Raw genomic sequence first — 6,359 nt, forward strand, 5'->3', positions numbered from 1 at the left:
CTGAAGTGCTGAGTCCTTTGCCTTGGAAGATTTGTTGTGGTATACTTTGATGACATACTCATCTACAGCAACAATCCAAATGAGCATCTATCACACCTGGAAGCAGTTTTCAAAATACTCAGTGAACAGAAGCTATATGGGAAGCTTGAGAAATGTACCTTCATGGTCAATGAGGTAGCATTTCTGGGGTATATCATATCTGGGAGAGGAATATCAGTTGATTAGGAGAAGATCAAGGAAATGCAGACATGGCCAATTCCACAAACAATCACAGAAGTAAGGGGATTCCATGTTCTAGCATCATTTTACAGAAGGTGTTGGACTATGTGTCCTCAACAATAGTGCGATCACATTTTTAAATCTCATATTAAGAATACACAAGGGATGATTCAATATATAGTCAACTGATCAACATTAATCGGTAACGATTGGCTGACTAGAGTTTGACGTTACTGTCGTTTGACGGAGGTGATCAGTTGATCCCTTAAGGTCACACCTATAGGACAATTCCCTTAACTGATAAGTTAATTGATTGTATGTTGATACAGATTAATTAATTCCTTGAATTGAACAAATTTCATTTGTGAGTGAGAATTATATATCTTGTTTTAATGTGATTAAATAAGATTCAATTTAGTAATTAATATGTTATATTACTAAAATTGATTAATGTTTATAAAACAATTGAGCTAAGAATAATTATTTAATCATAATTATAAAATATTGTAGATTATATTAGCTAGACTTAATGTGACCCATTTTATATACATGTAATTGTGAATTACTTGTTAATTTGTTAAATGTAATTTATTTGTTCTAAAATGATATTTAATTTGTTAAATATGCATTAATATGTCTAATGACATGTTACAGGTCACATGTCACAACATATTACAAATGACAAATTACAAAGATAAAATGGAGGTCCATTTTAGTGTAGAAAACCGGATTTTGGTAGGGTTTTTGGTGGTTGATTGTTTTTAATTGTAAAAACATAATCATAAGACTTACTCCCTCCATTCAACTCCACTTTACATATATTTCTTTTTCGTCCATTCAACTCCACTTTACATGTTTCCTTTTAAGGCCAAGAAAATGACCATTCTATCCTTATTCACACTTCATATTTACAAAAAATATCATCCATACCCCACACTAATCCACCATAAAACTCCACCTTTATATTTTTTTAACATTTTTAACCCTACCATTCGCTTTCCCTATGTACTTTTTATAGTTTTTTTAATCCGCCCCTTAATACCCGTGCAAAAAGCATACTTGCGAAGTGGAGTTGAACGGAAGGAGTATGACCTAAAAAAGCTACCCTAATTTTTGGGTAAGACAAAAAGCAAACCACCCACCCTAACCAAGGTATGAAAAACCGGTCTCCCCTCCTCTTTATGAGCATGTGATGTTCTCATTTTATTTTTCTTATCTTTTATGCTTATCTCTCTAAAAGGGACCTTCTCACATAAAATAGTTTTATACTTGAATTTGTTCTAAAAATTCTAATATTTCAAAAACATTACTAGTGTAGTAATAATAATTTTATTAGAATAAATTTAAGGTTACTAGTAATATTATCTAGTTAATAATATTATTAGTGTTACGGGTAAGTCTTGGGTGACTAATAGAAAAGCCATCTATTGCGTCAGTCAATTTACCTCGGTTCTAAAAAAACTGACGCAAAAAGTACTTAGTTTTGACGGGAATGCAATTTAGCCCAATAGGTAAGTTTAATACGTCGATTTTTGGAAAAAAACTGACGTATATAATGCATCAGTTCTTAAGAAAACCGATGTATTTGATCAAATACATCAGTTATTTTACTAAACCGACTTATTTGATATTATGTTTTTTATATCATTTGTTCCTGTAACCGATGCAAATACACCCCCTATTCACATATTAACTCATCAACAGATTCAACACACTCCATTTCCCATTCCTTCCTTCGACAAAACATTAACACCCTCTTTCCAACATTCCCTCTTTCAATCCCCACTGCCAACCCACCGCCAACCCACCGCCTACCCACTGACGACTCGCCGCCGTCCCACTCTCTTCTACTCATCTAATTCCTAATTTGATATTGGTATGATTTTTACTTGATTTTTTTTTGTTGTAAGTTCTTTTAATAGGGTTTATTATTGTTGTTTACAAACAATTTTGTGTAGTAATTGATTTGTTAATGTTAATTGAATGTAAATCGAGAATTGTTTTAGGGTTAGGGTTAGGTGAAATTGAGGGTTTTCTATTTTGATTAGTTGGTTAGGGTGGGTTAATTTCTGCTACATTAATGTTGTTTAAGGTTTGTCAAGTTCATGTGTCTTCTGCTGACTGAGCTCAAGTACAAATTTCAAGGTAAGGGAGTACAGAGGAAAAGTGTACGGATTCCCAGAACTAAGTTAAACCCATATAACTGCTTCTAGACCTATCCATGGTGGTCTAGTCCATGCTTTAATGGCGAGTGTCATCTCAACCAAAGACGTACGATAGGGACTAAGTTCCACAAGTAGTTTCGATATATCTGCCAATCATATTCGACACCTGATTCTCTTCAAAATTTGTTAAGACAATCTTCTAGTTTAAGATTGATTGGTAATGGTTTACTGGTTTGTACTCATCTCAAATAAATGAGAATATTTGATCTTATTTAGGACGAGTATAAATGGTGTGATACATCCGTAAACCGAAAAAATATCAACTGTAGGACGAACACGAACTTTATCTGAATTGAAATATATTAATTTCGAAGGTTTGTTAAATGAACTCCCCTTAATTTACACCCATACTGGCCATATGTATCCCAATACTATTTTCTTCGTAAACATGATTTTGCTGCCCATTTAACTTTGGTTAGCTGGTGCTCAGTGTTCCCTTTTACAAGAGGGAATCATTTTATACCTTTCATCATCAAACTAGGTTGGAAAAAAGTAGAAACTTTTCTCGGCTAGGCCTGCTGCCTCCTTCTTGCTATGTTCCGACCTTGTTATTCATATGCATATCAGCTTGATTTTTATATGAATGTAGGTAGTTGCTTCTAATGGTGACATATCGGTCGGACATGAAATAGTTGTTTAGGTAGTCGTTGCCTCCAATGTTGATTAAAAACACTGACCTTGCAAAACTGTACCCGATGTTACTTTTGATGAACCCTGACAATTATAGGTGCTTTCTAATGCTATTTCCTTTCTTCTTTTAATATATATTCATGTCTCTCATCTGAATAAGCCAAGATTGTGGAGGTTGAAATCTAAATATGTTTTTTTTTTCTAAATCTTGCCTCTTAGGTACTATGAAGGGTTGCAATTTGGGACTGTATTCAAAATCAACAGAGTATTCTCCAAATGAGGTAGAGAAACTCGTTACATTGTACCACCAATCACTCAAAAAAGAATATAGCTTGTCTTCTGCTGCTAAGGTTAGGATGCTTATTTGGTGTTAGTGCTACGATTAGTTGTTAAATTAAATTTCGACTCCAGCATGTCTCGTCCATTGAAGCCTATATGTGTTGCGTTGCTCAATAGTATGCTTATTTGTCACTACTTTCCAACTTAGTTTGAGAAGCTGCAAGATGCACTGAGGCGATGGGGTCCTAAGGTTTATTCTATTTCACATCAAACAAACTTAATCCGGTAAATATTTTTAGCTTTGTACTAGTTTCATTCAATATTTCAGGATAGCTAAACTTTAGTAAACCTTATTATAGTGTGTACATCTTTCGACTAGGTTGAGTTGTAGATCGCTTAGGGAGACGAAAAACATATGCAAAAGTATTAGTGTTTAGTTTTTTGTTCTTGTTTTTCACCACACAGAGTGTGTTGTAAAATCAACGAAATTTTAGCTTGGGTGAGTCTCGTCTCATAAATTATATTGTTTGTAATCTCTTAGTAAAGTTATTATTTTCAATCTTGTTAATGGCTGTTCCTATATCTGTCACGAAAATGTGGAACTTATATCTGTCGAGACCTCTTATAAAGCATATTACATGGAGCCAAGGGGAGCTGATGAAACTGTTCTAATGAATGCTTTAATGTGCACTAGGAGCTCGAAACTTGGGCACAATAAGGATTGACAAGGTATACCATTCTTAAAATCGTCAAACTCAATTTAATTTGATTCTTATAATATATTTAATAATGAACAGTACTTGGAAGCAACCATGTTGATTGATGATGATGATGATAAAGAATTAGTGGATGGGAAAACACGTGCTTGGGTTACACCTTCTACTGGTGTGATGATTTTGCTTTGGTTTTATAATGTTATAATAAGGTCACTTGTGTGGGCTTTTACCCTATAATGGTAAATTCATAAGCATTGCTTTTTACTAATAATGAATGGTATAGTGGTTGTATGGGACTGAAATCAGTTGCTTTTGTTTTCACGATGCTCTTAAGGTTGTATGCTTTATTTTGCTGTTGTATCGGATATCCGCGAGCATCTACATAGGCAAAGAAATAATACTGCTCAACAAAAAGAGAAAAATGGGAGAAAACAAATAGTTGCGATAAGGACCTATTCAGAGGATCATCTAAGCAACAAATGATCAAAGCCCAAAATTCATGAACAAACCTGAAGTAGATTCTTGACAAGATAAAGAACTACAAGAATGGGATAAGCAATAGCTTCATCCATTGTTGTGCTTAAACTGAATTATTTGGATATATTGATATTGATTTAGACCAGCAGATAAATCGAAACAAAGGAGAACATTTCACACTGTTTAGTAGAAATTTAATATCCTATCCCAAATAAAATTTACGCAACCTGTTCTCACAATGCTCTTTTAGCCCCACTTTAGTCAAAATCTAATGTTTTATTTCTAGTTTGCAGGTGCCTTCAGTTGAGCCGTAGTTTTTGGCAGATTACCTTGTAGTAATGATACTTGTTGATTACAGCTTCCTCAAATTCCCCCCATCGCTAATCTCTGCATCTCCAGTACTCCTTGCCAGATGGACTCTTGATCAATCAGCTCACCCTTAGGTCAGTTCACTAATCAGTTCTTCATGATGATCTCCAGTACGATTTACAGTGCATTTGTTTTGATACACCCGTGTCTTTCTTGATTTTGAAGTGTTGTAGTTTTAAAATAACATCTTGGTACAACCGCCTTGTCCTTGAGAATTTATCTTCATATTGATATTCGTGTGGGTTGTCTATGAAGATAAGATTTATCTTCATATGCTATTAGCCCAACCAAGATTTATCTTCAAATGTGACTAGTCTCTCCGACTCTCCTTCTTTATGGAAAAAATTGCGTCGCAACCATTTCACTAAAATATATGCCTGTAACAAATTGCATGTGATTTCAAACTAAAAAATTACTAGGAGTTAGAGTCTAAGGTCCAAGCCTCTAATCTATTTCGGATATCTTTTTAAGTTGGGAATCTCAAAGTTGGTACCAACAAAAACCGACATTAATTATTATTTCTTAACATTGTAGGGTGAAGTTGTTCTCATGGTTTCCCGAAAGATGATGATTCTTTGTTATGGAGACACATATTCGTATTCGCTACAGTTAAAGCTGATTGCAGAAGAAGAATTATGGGTGTTTTTTATGGTCATATGAATGAAGACTAAAGAGAAGAGCTGGTGTTTGAGTATTGGTTTTATTTAGATTCTTATTTGTCAATGTTTGTTCTGTTAATGAATATCGGTCTGATTGTAATTTGGTAGAAGGTGTTTTCCCTGTTGATTTGTTAAGGGAACACTACCAGGATAGGTTGTATGGGTGATGCCTTTCTGCCATTATTTTTTAGATGTCATATTCACCAGACGAAATCATGCTATTGGAAATCAAAAGGGACACGCAACACACATCAGACAGAGTTCTCATGGAGCTCGCTCGCAAAAGTGAGTGTTGTACCTGGTCGCTTCAGCCGGTGTTAAATGACATATGTGTATCTTAAGTTAGGTTTATTACTCGGTCATTTGTAACCTAGACACAGGTAATATAGTTTTATGTAAGTTAACTAGATGTTTAGAGAACATTTAGTATAGATTAGCTTAGTAACTAAGACGTTTGTAGGATTATTTGTACTTTGGATTGTATTTGGAATGTTGTTGTGTTGAATAAGATGTAATGTTGTTTTACATGTGATGTATTATTGGTTGGTTGGATTTCTTGTTGCAGGTTTTTAAGTTGGTATTCGAATTGTGAGTTTTATGTAATTTCGGTAGCAAATTTTTAAATATAAAAAAAAGCATTAATAAATTGCGTCGGTTTTTGAAAGAAATGATGCAAATGAGTAAAATGAATTAGTCCTAAAACAAAATATCAATTGCATCAGTTATGATAACAAACGACGCAAAAAATAAAGAAAATGCATCAGTTATATAAAGAACTGATGCAA

General features: G+C 34.0%; 1 long non-coding RNA gene across 8 annotated transcripts; it reads left to right on the forward strand.

Moving 5' to 3' along the window:
* Window positions 1-1,886: 1,886 nt before the first annotated feature.
* On the forward strand, window positions 1,887-6,103 carry LOC141611902 (uncharacterized). 8 transcript variants are annotated; one of them, XR_012528868.1, is made up of 4 exons: window positions 1,887-2,095; window positions 3,294-4,308; window positions 4,833-4,989; window positions 5,450-6,103. It is a non-coding gene; the product is annotated as an uncharacterized LOC141611902 (long non-coding RNA). The 8 variants fall into 8 exon arrangements; XR_012528871.1 differs by having other exon boundaries at window positions 3,294-4,238; XR_012528870.1 differs by having other exon boundaries at window positions 3,294-4,238; window positions 4,840-4,989.
* The last annotated feature ends 256 nt before the right edge of the window (window positions 6,104-6,359 follow it).

This window comes from Silene latifolia, chromosome 11, assembly GCF_048544455.1.
Source record: "Silene latifolia isolate original U9 population chromosome 11, ASM4854445v1, whole genome shotgun sequence".
Lineage (NCBI taxonomy): Eukaryota > Viridiplantae > Streptophyta > Magnoliopsida > Caryophyllales > Caryophyllaceae > Silene > Silene latifolia.